This window comes from Podarcis melisellensis (genome assembly GCF_964234715.1).
Source record: "Podarcis melisellensis genome assembly, chromosome: 10".
Taxonomy (NCBI): Eukaryota; Metazoa; Chordata; class Lepidosauria; order Squamata; family Lacertidae; genus Podarcis; species Podarcis melisellensis.
In genome coordinates this window covers 44126642-44141621 of record NC_138542.1, presented here as the reverse complement: position 1 = coordinate 44141621, position 14980 = coordinate 44126642, and the positions used below count along the sequence as shown (strand labels likewise).

General features: G+C 42.4%; 1 protein-coding gene and 1 long non-coding RNA gene across 11 annotated transcripts in view; one reads left to right on the top strand and one right to left on the bottom strand.

Moving 5' to 3' along the window:
* Positions 1-3342: 3342 nt before the first annotated feature.
* LOC309379453 lies at positions 3343-7565 on the bottom strand. The gene is made up of 2 exons (XR_014172501.1): positions 7366-7565; positions 3343-3853 (listed from the first exon to the last, which is right to left on the bottom strand). It is a non-coding gene; the product is annotated as an uncharacterized lncRNA (long non-coding RNA).
* GRIN2B (glutamate ionotropic receptor NMDA type subunit 2B) overlaps positions 6821-14980 on the top strand; it is a 284672-nt gene continuing 276512 nt past the window's right edge. For 8 of the 10 annotated variants that reach the window (XM_081928536.1, XM_081928547.1, XM_081928548.1 and 5 more), the window contains exon 1: positions 6821-7077. The gene's annotated coding sequence lies outside the window, so the exon portion shown is untranslated. The other 2 variants (XM_081928545.1, XM_081928546.1) reach the window with 2 other exon arrangements.

The following is a 14980-nucleotide window of genomic DNA, read 5'->3' as shown; positions in this document are numbered from 1 at the left end:
ATCTGTAAGTTGACAGCTATGGCCCCTTCCCCTCTGGCTTCTGGTATGCAGCAGTGACACAACCAATGTGCACCATTCACTACTACCTTTTGGGGTTTGCTTTATAATGTGCTGGATTTTTTGGGGCCAGCCCTGTTTGAGTCTATGCCAAATTTTTGCTCTTATGAATAGATTCATCATATGCCCAGATTGCTACAAGCTTGTCATGGGCTGCGTTAACTGTTTTTGTACACAACCGTTGACAGGTGTGCTGGTGACCTAGATGCTTGGTGAACTTATTGCAGAAACTAGTGACTGCATACTCATTCAAACTGGATCAGTGCTCTCTCTCTCTCTCTCTCTCTCTCTCTGTCTCACAGAAACAAGCTCCCACAAAAGATTGTTCGCTGGCCTTAATGTTTGAATATCAAATTTTGTAGCCATAGGGGGTAGAATTCACTTTAAGAACCCTTAAATAGGTCACAATTTGTGAAGCAATACTGCTTACAGATGTAATAGAAGAGAGAATCAAGACACCCATATTTTCAAAATGTTGATTAAAAATGAAATGTTGCTCAGTGTGTACAACAGCTAAAAAAAATCAGTCTGGGAAGATGTCGTGGTTCAGCAAGGTCCGTTCTTGGGGTCCACTTGGAAGATTTTGTACTCCTCACAACAAAAACAACAACAGAAAACAGGTAACATTTTTTAAATAGGAGGCTTTAAAAATTAAACATGGATAGGCTTGTTTAATGTTTTTTGTTTAAAAATAAAGGAGTTACTTAATCCTGTTGAAAATTGTAGGGAAATTAATTTAAAGCAAGCATACATTTTTGAATGTTGTAAAGAAATAAGGGAGAAGCTTGAGACATGTATTATTTTCTCACAATCAGGCATGCCATATTTTCTACATCTAGATTTGAAATGAAACATTCTAGGTACCCAGTGGCGTAGCGTGGGGGGTGCAGGGGGCCCCGGCCGCACCGGACGCAACATCTGGGGGTTAGGGTTAGGGGGTGCAAATCTACGGGTTAGGGGGTGCAAATTACTTGCCTTGCCCCGGGTGCTGACAACCCATGCTACGCCACTGTAGGTACCATATTTTTCCGTCTATAAGACATCCCTAGACACCTCCTATTTTGGGGGACTCTGATTTAATAAAATGGGGGGAGATCTATCCGTTCATAAGATACCTCCAAAATTTTGGACATTATTTTTTAAGGAAAAAACCTAGTCTTGTACACGAAAAAATACAGTATATATGGCAGCTAGCTGGCAATTCAAACCTGTATATACACTCCCATTTGCTATATCCTGTGTGCTTCCACTGCTGGTTTGGGAAGCAGTGTATGCACAACCTTAGCCACAATCCATATCTATCCTGTAGTTTCTTATGGGAGTCTGCATTTTGATGCATATTCCCACTAAACCAGCTTTGTTCCTTATTGAGAAAAAGAACAATGTAGCTGCACTGTAAGCCATTAAATGTGTACATAGCCTGCGTGGGCAAGATGTCAAGGTTCAGGGAGGTTAGGAGATTTGCTGGCTGAGGAGCTATAGTATTTGATGAAAGCCAGGCTATATGAGATATGACGGTGCAGCAACAGTTTCATTGAGATTCAGATTTGCTAGTGGAATGGCTGAAATGGAGTGGAGTCATGGGTGAGATGTGTCTGGCACTTAAAACAGATCCCATACCAACAACCATGTCCCTGTTGACAGTACCACTTTCTATTAGTAGCAGACTTGGTATTGTGGAAATTCCTCTTCCACTGACACCAATGGGAAGGTGGAAATTAAATAAAAACTAGCCGTCCCTGCGTCAACAGTTTGCCTGCCATGTTGTAACATGGATATGGTGTAACTCGGCACCCACAGCGCCACCAGTATATGAACCCTATAGAGAGACCATAACTCAGACAACAGAATACATGGTATCTTTATGATCTCATGTCATGCATACTCAGAGCTCACAAGGGGGAAACTTTGGGGATGGAAAGCTATGGAGAAAGAGCGCTTTGCACAAAATAGCCTGGCCTCACAACACAGATAGGAACTTGATTACATTGCCAACAATTCTCTGGCTAGAACCCAAAAAGCAAGGGACTGCAGACATGAACATACAACACCTCTCCAACAAATGGGGGTTGCTAGGAGGGCTGAGCACCCCACACAGGCAAGAGGCAGCACATGCCACCAAGTATAAGTGTTGGAAATGTTTTTGACATCCCCCCTGGATCTTGGATGAGAGTCAGGAGGCTGAGAGGGAAAGAAAAATGAACCAATACTAGGCTATATTTATTAGTAGCTTTGCATTAAAGTAGCATTTTCACATTTAACTGTATATTCTTGCAATGTTTGTTGTTGTTTAGGTTGTCTTCTGTTGCTTTCATTTCCTGTCTACTTGCCTGCTGTGTAAGTGCACTCACCACATGCTGGGTGCACCTGCCATCTTCTCTCCTGGATCAAGTTCCAGGAAAGCCTCTACTTCAGGCATTCAGCAGAGCCAGATCTGCACAGCACCACCCAGGTGGCCCTGGGTGCCAGTGAGGAAGCCCAGCGGTGGAGCAAGCCGATCAGGCGCCTGGGGTGGTGCATGTGCCCTGCGCCCAAGGGCAGGGCCAGCTGCCCATGGGACGGGGTGAGCCGGGGCAGGATGCTCCGCAGGGCCTCCAAGGAGTCTGCCTGCCTCCTCCCACTCAGCCACCCTACAGCTGAGGGGGAGGCGGTGGGCAGACCGTTTGGGGCAGGAGAGACATGTGGCTTGGGCATGCTGCAGGCCCCGCAGTGCATGCTGCCAGGTAATTTGTCACCCCCCTCAGTGGTGACACCCGGGGTGACCCACCCCCACCACACCCCCTTCCACCACCCCTGAGGAAGCCACAGTGCTTCCTTCTCAGAGTTGTTTCTCAACCATAGAATGGTATGCAGAAAAACATGTACCGGTAAAAGGTACCCAGCTGATGTCTGAGCAGAAAAGGTGCTCAGAAAATGACAACTAATAGGCTGCTCACCTCTTATATGCGGGGAGTGGGGATCTGTGTGCGCGCGCGCATGATGTATCATTCACTAGATAGGGAAGGAAAGCAGCGTTCGCCTTGCACCTGAAAGATTTGCATCCATTCCTATTTGAAGACATGCCTGGGAACAGCCTGAGTTGGCTGGCTTTACAGATGCTCTTGAGGCATAATCACAGGTGGCCTGAAATGCAGGGGAGGGAGGCTGCCCCTGGCCCACCTAAATTGCACCCCTGCTCAGTTGGGTCAAAGGCAGGGTTTGGAGGTGAAGAAATGCCACCCCCTCCTATCAGCTTGAATCCGTTTAAAACAAATCCTGCAAATAAAAAAAAAAAGGAAAAAGTCATTCTGGAAAGCAGTTCTATAATTTTCATTCCTATTTTTTAACCACCGGTGTTTTCCCCTTGCAGAAGGAAACTTTACAAATAAATTGGCCACAGAAGCAACCCTCTGTGCAAATTACAAGGGATAAAGGAAAGAGGAAGGCAAGAGCTGCAGCAGGACTGTACAAAGAAAGGCAGAAAGGAGCACGGGAGATTGTTCATTGTGCAGGTATGCAGGAAAACAGGGTCCTTGTCTGCTTTGGGCTATAATAATCTTCCATTTTAAATACTGCACACAGAGGAGCTGTTTCCACAGTTCTCACTGAGCTTAATTTGGAAACCTTCCTTGCCTTAAAACACTCCACTGCTGCCCGTATGGTCTTATCTAGAGGACCTGGCCATGCCTCAACTGCATTTTAGCCTTCACAGGATGCTCTTCCAAGTTGTTATCCAGTCCAGATGATATATTGGATGGAGAATGTCGTCTGCTGAATGATGTGCATTCTGGCCTATGAGAGAGGAGGAGTATCCAACCTGGAAAAAGACGTTAATTTTAATTTATGCAGGGCAACAATGTTCAACACAGTACATTCTGCTCTTTGTTTCAAGGAAATAATTTGGCCATATTTTACATGGCTGAAGAGGGTCTCCGAGTGTCAAACTCGGGCAGCACCTCCTGTTGCAGCCCATTTGGAAAAGATGAAAAGACGACAGATGTCAAACTGTCTCAGCTAGGGAGGCCAATTGATGATATTTTCTTAAAGAAATGTGCTAACAAAAATGACAAACTATTAATTGTGCCCTTCCTTTTCCTGTCTTGCTTTGCAGAAAGGGGGCGGGGGGAGTTAGGACAGCTGGCATTGCAGCTCTATCTACCACAAAACAAGGAAGCTCGAAAGGCTGTCAGTCACAGATGGCTTAATTAGTCCTCAGAGGTAGTGCAATTAGACCCTTCCTTCAGATTCAAGTTTTCCTCAGTAAAGATCATTCCAAAGCTAATAATACATAAAAGAGGAAGATGAAAAGGAAACTAAGAAGGAGAAGGAGAAGGGGGAGGAGGAGAGAAAGTGGAGAGGGGGCAGTGAAAAAAGTAGAAAGCACTTGGGCAAGGAGTTCTTAGCATATAATTATTTCTTGAGCATTTCCTTTTCTCCACGGCTCTAAAGCAATTCAGAAGAACTGGTGGATGTTGCATGGAGAATGAACACAAATTGGCTTGCTTGAAATCACAGCTTGTGGAACCTCTCAGGCAAAAATCTGCTTTAGGAGAGGAGTTTTTGAGGGCCTGTGCTGTCATCCAGGAGACAGCACCCCCTTTTGGGGTGTTTCCTGGGTGGCGGGAGATGGTACTATTGTGGCACCCCAGGCCACACTGGTTACATATTTGGAATAATGCTTGGCCCAGCATGGGCATACTCAAGGGTGGATGCAGCCAGAGGAAGCTTGAGCAGAAAGCAGAAGGGACTGGAGCCCATTTTGCACACAGTGCAGAAGCAGAGCCAGGTTTGTCACTCGAGAGAGAGTCGTACCTGTGTGAAATGCATATTTGCAAGTGTATTTGTATTTGTTTCTTTCAAAATGTTAGGTATACACTTGAAACATCTGAGTACACATAAGTAAGAGAAAGCTCTTATTTTGGGTAGAACTCAGGTGAAGTTTGTCACAAAGGGATGAGAAAAACTGAACCAGCCCTTTTCTTCAAAACAAAGATATGGTTGGAATGAGCCTTCTCCTTACTTGCATCTAGTCACCACTATAAAGCAGAAGCTGCTTGCCCCATTCCATAATTATGACAGTGACTGCATCCCTCACCCTCTGCTCTGCCTGTAGGATGACATATCCATTTAAAATTATGGAGGAAGTAAAGAGGCAGAGTAGTATTCCTAAAGGACATAACTTATTTTTATTTAAGGCACTTCCAGGCAGCATAGGTACCAATGCCAGGATACAATGCCTTGAATATGAGGACTGATCTTTTGAAACTTTAATTCGATTACTCAAGCTTAAACAAGTGTTCAATGATATAACATAGAGCACTACATACCAGTTTAGATATCTTCCAAATATTACTAATCCCAGTACAGTATAGCTGCCTTTGAAAGAGTGGTGTTAAGAGACAATAGAACAAAAGTCTTCCAAAAGATGGCATATTTATGTTGGCATGAAAAGGCTGTTTTGGATTCCTTGGCCAACAACTTACAGTTATTAAACCAGCAATAAGGGTTCAGCCATGGTGATTCTGAAAAAAAAAAAGGATTATTATTATTACGCATTAGAGCCAGTAATTCATTGGTGCGGAGGAGCCACATGTTAGAATCACAGCTGTTTCAACTCTGTTCCTATGTAAGACCTCAGTCAAACTTTACTCAGTATATTCATCCTTCTTCTATGAATGGAAAGCTCCTTATTCCTGTACCACAGGTTTGGATTTGAATTCAGAATATTTTTTTAAAATAAGATAGTATGTCCTCTTAGAAAACAAAAATTTTCATATTGATAATTTTGTATATTCCAGTGCTTGACGTTCCATCCTTCTTGGCTGTGCTTAGACGCAGGAATATGTAAGAGAATTTCAAGAGGTATTTTAATCCTATTATCGACTGTGGCCTCATATTGTGCAGTCTAATATTGTTCAAAAGGTGATATTCAATAATATCATTTTAGGATTTATAGCAATTATACTTCTGTCCAAGGAAGAAAAATCTACAAAGAAAAATTGAGACAGTAAAGATTTAATAGCTGCCTTCCATGCATATTCTCCAGTTGGTGTCTGAAGAAGTACAAAGAGAAGCTCAGTCCTGGAGATCTTGTTCTGTATTGTTGGGAGAATTGTTTTATTGTTTGCATGTGCTGTATTGTTTGGGGAATTGGATTGTTGAATACACAGTGGCTGCAGCTTGTATCTTTTGAATATGTTTATATCAATATGAGTTTTAATTGGGTCCCTGTGACTTGGTATCTTTGTTACCTTATACTGAGTCAGACCATACAAGCCCAGTATTGTAGCCCCTGGAAATATTGGTGGTTCAACCTGGGGTCTTCCTCAAGCAAGGCAGATGCTATAATTCTGAGTAGCGGTTCATTGTGGACTTGATGCTGCACATTATGCAAGTTCTTCTTTGAACATGCATGGATTAAGTTACTGCCTATCGTACAATCTATTTACTTATTTAGTTTACATTTGATTCCCTCCCTCTCTTTTCCCCCCCTTTCTTTTCCTTCTCCTCCTGCGATGAGGCTACATTTTAATATTTTAATGTTCCATTATTTTAATGTTGTATTTTATTTTTGTTTTTAAGTTGTAATCATTCATCTTGTTTTTATTATTGCTTGTAAGCCGCTCTGAGCCCGGCCTTGGCTGGGGAGGGCGGGGTATAAATAAAAAATTATTATTATTATTTACATCCCACCTTTCTCTGGCCCAAGAGCTAGCTTAGGCATTAAAAAAAACTGGGAAACTGCAGTCAAACATAACTATGCATAAGTGCTAGTTAATGCATGAAAGGGTTAAGACCATAGAACTCTGTTCCTAGACTCAGCTAGGGCACATCCTCTCTTCTTTGTGAGGGAGAAAATGAATCTTCTTCTCTTCCTGTTCCTCACACTCTCTCTCTTCTTGCCATGTAATCCACTAGGCCGGTTGTGTCTGAACAGGATCCAAGTTCAGACTGCATGTTTGAAACTATGTGCTGCATTTTGCACCCTGTGATCTCCTTGCTGCTGCTTGGATTAGCGCATTAACCAGATATTTGGATTTAGTAAGTAAATATTTTAAACTTACTTAAAAGTGTGTGGTCTGTTCATTGCCAGAGGGGTAGAGAGAAAGGGGCAAGAGCTGTAAGGAGACCAGATGTGCAGAAGGGTATGTTTTATTACATGCTATGCTGCCAGTTAACTCTGAGAGTGTTTTTAACTCTTTCCCACTGGAGGCCCCGTGTTTTGAATCTAGGCGCCCAGCCAATACTTCTGTTAATTATGTTGTGGAGGTGGGGGGGTGATTAACAAAACCAATCCTCCTGGCAAACTGGGAATACCCCCTCACTCACCCAAGTTTAGAATATTCCACCATTCTTCAGCAGAGTTTCTTTTTCTTTGAGAAAAATAAGTGACTCACAGAAATGTAAACAAGCTTTAATAATAAACTGAGAGAAAACTGTAAAAAATAACATAATGAGAGAAACTAAATACAAAAACATGAGGCAAGTCTGGGGCAAGAGGCAAGAAGAGGCAGTTGGTCCCTCTTAACTGACATTCTTAACTGAACACACATTGAAAGGGGGGCTGATTCCGGAGCATTACCCACAAGCCCCGCCCACCAGATATCAAGCATTCTACTATTCATATTAGGCCTCAGTATTAATTGCTCATGTGTAGGTACGACAGTGCTAGTTCAAGCACTTGGAGCAGAGTCTACCATGACCTTGTGGGGCCACTGTAGAGGTGGCACCTGCTGTCCTCTGAATCAGACTCCACCTTGATTCTGCCTATCAGCCTAAACTCCTCTTGCCATGCCCTGGAACTTCTACATTTCTTCACTTTCTTCTTCTGCTGCTTTATTTTATTGGTGGTCCTCCAAAATCGGGGGTTTTTTGTGTTGTTGTTTTTTGCTATGAAGCAAAGTTCAAAGCTGGGTAATCCTTCAACCAAACTATCTGGCAGATTTCTTAACACTGAGAACAAAATTAAAGTCAACTGTACTTAAATGTGGACTTGGGGACTACTTCATTTCAGTGAAGGCAGCTGAAATGTAAAGGTCCAAAACTGACTCCATAAAGAGGAGTCGGCACGTCCTGCAGCCAAGATGACATGGCACAGGCTTTGAGTTTGGCCATTTTCTGATTCTTCTTTTAAGGCAACGTGTGAGTCATAAAAAGTCAAACCAAATTATGCTTGAATAGCTGAATCAAGAGGTAAAATAACAATATTCAATTAACTTGGATTTACCCCAAGTTGGCTTGGTATGATGCTTTACAGAGAACTTGTGAATCATTAACATTTGAGTGGTGGTGGTTTATGGTGCCTGGAACATTGCTGGAACTGGATAAATGTTAAATAATAGGAACAGCACTGCTTGTAGCAGAGGCTGTACTATTGGCTGACCAAAACAACCTGCATGCATAAAAATATGTGAAGGGGTGTGTGTGTAGATATGTGCATGTGCATATCTGGGTGAATTAATAGGGAGTGTGCCTCATAGTCTGGATCAGCTGGGACCAAATCTCTATTCTCTAAGTATACTGTTACAAGATTTATCTGCGTTGCCGTCACCAAAGCACTCGTTACAATAAGCCCCACTCACTTCAGTGGGTCCTACAGTGGGAGACAACAATGAGGTGGTAGAAAGAATTTACAATGCTGTCCCAGGCATGTTTACTCAGAAGTAAGTTCCACTACGTTCAGTGGAAACTTACTCTTAGGGGATAGGATTGTAGACTAAAACCAATTAAGGAGTTCACTTGAGGGATAGTTCTCTAAAGAAAAGGCTGCCAGGCCACTGAAATTATATCTCATTACAGGATAAAAAGTATTCTAGCGCAAATTACAGTGAAGCCTGCAAAATAAATATTAAAACGCACTTTTATTGCTCTGTGAAAATGGGTTGTTTGCAGTACTATTTTCTATACTCTACCTTTACTTAGCAGCAATTTGGATATGGTGAAGGAAGTATGTATCAGACTGCAAATATATAATAACTGGGAGCTATTAAATTGCCTTTTTGTTCTGAGGTAGCTGACCAGAGTTTGGCCTCTTTGGGGCATCAGTTGCAATCTTTTCTCTGCATCATCACAAAAGCTGAACAAAATAATTTCCAAGCCGGTTTCAATTGCATTTTATGTTTCTTCCCAGTGCCATGACATTTATTTTTTCACACATGAGATTGTTTGGCTTGTACAAAGGAAATGAATGCTTTTATTCATGGTTCTGTAGTTGAGACCTATGAGACAAAGCTCTGCCAAACAAGTTGATATGCATGGTGTTGGTGTGACATCACACTTTGTACCGTTGTGCTGGTGTTGCAGCACACTGGCTGGGATGCTGTGCTCCTGCATTATCAGCAGCTATAGTTGCTGGATGTTACCTGGGACTAAAGAGCCGAAGGAAGGCACATGGTACTTTCTGTCACCAGCCAGGTGTGCTAGGGTCATCAGGAGGCTGCACAAACATAACAGCAAGGGTGAGGCTAACCTGGCATCCTTCAGTCAGAGAAGGAGCTGGAGGGTCTTTGCTTTGCCCCTCTCCGCAAGAAAGAACATTCTGCCCAAACTTCCTGATGCTCAAGGACTGCGTTGCACCACTTCTCCTCAGCTATGTGGTTCTCTGGCCCAAGCATCTGACCTACCTCAATTTCCCTGCACCACCTCCTGTCTCTCACTAAGCCCTGAGCTGGGTTTCTGCTAGGTATTCTCAACTCTCTTTATTTTCGCTGCCATCACAGATACCAAGTATCTGAATGACCCCACCTTTGCGTATGCTGCAATAGTTTAATTGATAACAGAAGTAATAAAAGCTTTGATGGTAATTCAGCGCACAGAAGCATAAGGTTTCAGTTGTACACTTTCTTGGATTTTACCTTGGTTCATATAAAGACTCCTATCTAGTCTACCCTTCCAAATATACCTAAGTTAAATCCTCCCTCACCATTTATGCCCAAACCATGACTAGCAACAATGCTGACCCCACTCTATCTCACTAACCCTGCCATAATAAACCAAACACCCTCTCCCACATCCAATCACCGTTCACTTCCAACTTTCCAAGTACTGTTTCTCCTCTTTCCAAATGAACACTAATCCTACTTCACCTAATATACTTACCTACACATCTAGCAGATACATACCGTATTGGCCCAAATATAAGCCACACCCGAATATAAGCCGCTCCCTTAAAATTCCATAGGCACTCACACCCATTTTACTGTACATCTGTTTCGGCAGTGATATTGTAAAAGCCAATTTTTGTAAGGTTGCAAATTTAAGCCGCCCTTTAACTTTTCATGGCCGGAATTTGGAAAAAGGTGAGGCTTATATTCAGGCCAATAAAGTACTATCCCATATCTGTGTACCTTGATTACTCTAATATTTACACAATATCATTTACGCATACCTCAGAACACTGCAGACTGCAAAATTTAAAGGATGCATGCTCCAGGCCCTGTCACTAACCAAGACACCCAGGGCCACTGGAACGCTCACCTCCATGCCTCCCGGAAAGATAATATAGTAGGGAGACCAGTTGGGCCCCATTCATCACCCACCTTATGGGAAAAGGGGATACAAGCAAAAGGAAATAATGAACCCCCTCCTGCACTAAAATCATATGTAACATAAGATCCAGCAAGAAATGACAATTGCAATGCTTTCCATGCAAGTAGGCACTTCCTTATGGCTGCAATACGTCCAGAATTTCCTAGAGATAGCTGGGATTTGGTCGTCAGAAGCAGTGTCTGGTCAAAAAACGCTGGAGTGTTCTGGAAGTATAGATTTTGGCAATTTCCCCCCTTAAAAAATTGCTCAAAAACTTCTTTTTGTGATTTTGCAAGAGAGAGAGAGAGAGAGAGAGAGCGAGAGAGAGAGAAAGAAAGTAAGTTCAACAACTTTTGTGCTTGGACTTTGACTTTTTGAAATATGGCAACCCTACTAAGAAATTCACATATGGACATGCCAAATGAAAAACTAAAGGAATGAAGAGTTGACACCATTGTTTCCCTTCCCCTTTCCTTTTCCCCTTTGCTTTGTGTCTATTAGATTGTGAATTTGTAGGCAGGGACTAACTTGTATTTAAATATATGCAGAGCACTTAGAAAATATTAGGTGCCTTGTATTTTGAGGGATGGTGGTGATGACAATGAAGCAGTGTAGTGATGGCATGTGTTGCTATCATGTTGCAGAGAAGGGTGTGAAGACATTTGGCCAGGATTGGGACAAGGGCAGGATTGGAGAGGACTTGTTTATATATCCCTGTGGAGGCAGCCTTGTCAGTGTAAGCGCATGTATCTACAGTAGCATAGCAGGTTGTACAGCCTTTGCAACATAAAAACTCCTGTACCTTTCAGATGTCAGGTGGAGAGAATCGTAGCAGGTGTACCTTTTCAGACTTCTGTTGTGCTGTGAAATGACAAAGCTGCACCTGCTGAGATTCTCTCTCCTACACAACGGTGAAAGTACAGAGGCTCCTGTCTTGAAAGGCTGGCCATCCCTGTAGTATAATAAGTTGTTATAATGGGAGTGTAGCTACTGCAGCATGATGGATTTGTCCCATTTGCCTTGTACAGGATGCTACACTAGCTATGTCAGCATGTGCCGCTGTCTCTGCAATCGCAGCTCTGTGTATCAGTTGGGCTGGAGTACGAAAGTAGATGGTTGAGAGCACAGCTCCTTAGGCAAGTCAGGTCTGATACCTGCATTACTGGAACAGGGCAGTTCCTGTTTTACTGTGGCTCCATTTAATAAACCATAGCTTGGTGTTACTTGCAAACAAAACCTAAGTTGCTTCTGCTGATTTCTACATCCCGTTTTGGTGGATACCAGCTTTATTTGCTTTTAATTGTGACCAGTGGATAGATATCTGACACATGAATAGGCCAAATCTCGAGCACACATGCCTGGCTCTTGGGAACCTTTCTTTTCATACTGCAGACTGACCCTTGTGCACAGAAATAATAATAATAATAATAATGGCTTAGTGCAGGTGTGGAGAACCTTTGCCCCTCTAGATTTTGCTGAATTATAACTGCTATCATCCTTGGCTGTTGGCCATGCTTGCAGGAGCTGATGCGACTTGTAGTTCAGAAACATCTGGCACACCAAAGGTTTTCTATATCTGAATTAACAACAACAACCACCTGGCCTTCACCCTAAGGCACTAGAATGGCTAACAACAATTAAAACACAACCCACTCACAGAAGACACATATCCACATAAACTTTTTGCCATAAGTAAACATCTTTCGCAGGTAATAATGAAGGGCTCTACAATAAATCAAGGGCCACACACAATTAACAAGATATCTGAAAGACAGAATGTCAACAGGTGAAGCTTTCCCCATAACAGTAATAGCATTTCCATATACAGTACTAGAAGAGGCTTAGCCTTTGATTTTCTGCAGCTGTTAAAAACATGAAAGCCCTGCTCTCCCTTAATGCCAACTCTAAAACATGCTGTGAAGCCCTGGACCTCAATCCTAGCCCCTGCAGCTGCATCACTGAAAACAGATACATACATACATACTGTACATACATACACAAATGTGAAAGGCCATTTTAAGGAATAAATCTGATCTGTAATTACAATGAATCACACACAGAAGTTTACACACAGAAGTCCCTGCTGAATTTGATTTGGTTGCATCATGGTGCATCCATGGTAATCTTGAGAGAAATTAGGTTGAGAGGTCATGATGCCCTAGGCTACCCAGGAAGCTGGCATTGCTGTTTTCAAGTTTTTTATTATATTTTATTTTAAAATGAGCTGGAATTTGATCCATGATTCTTCAAACCCAACAGTTTTTTTTAAAAAAACCCAAATAACCTTTGAAACATGATTCTGACGAATATGCATCCATATGTGGATTTTTAAAGAGGCATATATTTTCATTTATTTGAATGGCCTTGAGAGAATTAAACCAAGAGTACATTTTATATGAGTTTTCATTTATATGAGGCTTCACAAGGGACACAAAGTATATTTGGATAGCTTGAGCTTTTAAATAACTGTGGTTTGGGGAAATGTTTCTACCAAATTCTATATACCATGACTGAGGAGGATCGTTTACGCCATCTGTGCTATCTGATTATGTGTTTGAATACTGTGTGTGCTGTTTGTCTTACTGTGCTGGCAATAGGTGCGAAGGAAGTATTAGTTACACCACTGATATGACATGAGAGGAATTAGCTCTGTGTTGATTGTGTAACTACTGCTCCTAAGCATGGCAATATTTTTCTTCCACAGAAGGATACAGCTTGGCTTACTTATTTAAATCACCTGAAGCCATCCGCCCTGTAGATTCCAGGTTCATTCTTCTTTGCCTGTGGCACAGTGATCTGGATTTACTGCTAGCAAAATGTCTGTCATGATAGGTGTGAGCGGGTGGGTGTTCACAGAGGCCCTGTATTTTTCAGGAACACAAAGCTGCAATGAGTCAATGCTCAACAATGTGTATATTGTACCTCAACACCTATGAAATCCCTATCATTGAAGTCTGCACCACGTGACAAGGGTGAGGGAATAATTTTGTTTCCAATGCAGATGTTTCCAATCTGTTCCCATAGGAAAGTATAGCAGCCTCAAAAGAACCTTTATTATGTGGAGGGAAACAGCCCACTGCCTGTGGTGATCCCCAAATCTGGTGGTGGTGGGAAAGGTTGGGGCTGGAAAGCAGATTTCATCCCTCTTTGCTGTACTTGTCTCCTGGACTCAGTGGGAACCTTTGAAGACCAAGTCAGCACCTATACACAAAGAATCATAGAGTTGGAAGGGACCTTGAAGGACATGTTGTCCAGCCACCTGCTCAGTGCAGGATCTTCAGTGCAAAATGCAACTACAACACTCCTGACACATGGCAACTGAGCCTCTGCTTGAAGTACCTCAAGCCAAGGAAAACCCATCATCTCTTGGGGCAGCCTGCTCCTCCACCGAATAGCTCTTACCATTAGAAAGTTTCTCCTAATGCTTAGATGAAATCTGCTTTCCTACCACTCTCCATTGGGACTCATCCTGCTCTATGGAGCAACTGAGAGCAATCCTGATGCTTCATCTTTGGCATGAGAGCAATTCAGATATTTGAAGATGGCTATTGTGTCTTCTCTAAATTTTACCTTCTTCAGGCTAAACATAGGCAGGTCTTTCACTATTTCCACATAGGCCTTGTTTTCAGCCCCTTCGCTACCCTGATGCCCTCCTATCTCTTGATCTTCATAACTTTGCCTCAGTTCTATTTCTTGGTCATGCAATCATGGGGTGCAACCCAGGAATTGGCTTTATGCAAAATATTATTTCTGTATCTCTTTCTGCTTCTTGGCTCGGGTCAGGCATCCAGTGGGCATCATGCCTTCTCATAAATCTGAACCTAGGCTTCCCTCATCTAAATTTAACACCCCAGCACTGCACCAACATTATTGTGTAGGTTAATCTGTGGAGAGATCTGCCTGGAATCAGGAGTGTGTACTCAAGAACAATTTGCCCATTTCTAGTCCTTTGATTAAATGGGATGAGGGCTTCCTGCGTTCATAGATGCTTTCACTGATGCAAGGGATGAAGCTCTTTGAATTAACCTTTGCAGAGATTTGAACCCACAAGATACCCTCTCTGGCGTAGAGACATTTGTTTCCTAAATGAACAAGTAGAGGAATACAGCAACAGCGTACAAATCATTTAAAAGGGAAATGAACAATCATTTATAGAAGCAAAACGGCGAAAGTAGCTTTGGGAAGCCAATTCTGCCCGGCTGAATGGGGCTGTGTAATAACCATGTCTAAGTATGAATTGAGTTATTTGCATTAAAGAATGACTGAAGAAAATTGCATAGATGGTTCTTCTCCCCCTCCCCTTTTCCTCTGTTAGAAAGGAAGGAGGTGAAATGTGTGAAAAAAAAGTAAGAGCTGCCAAACATAAAGCTCTTTGGGGAGGAAAAAATATTAGACACAAAATGTCTCCAAAATGCAT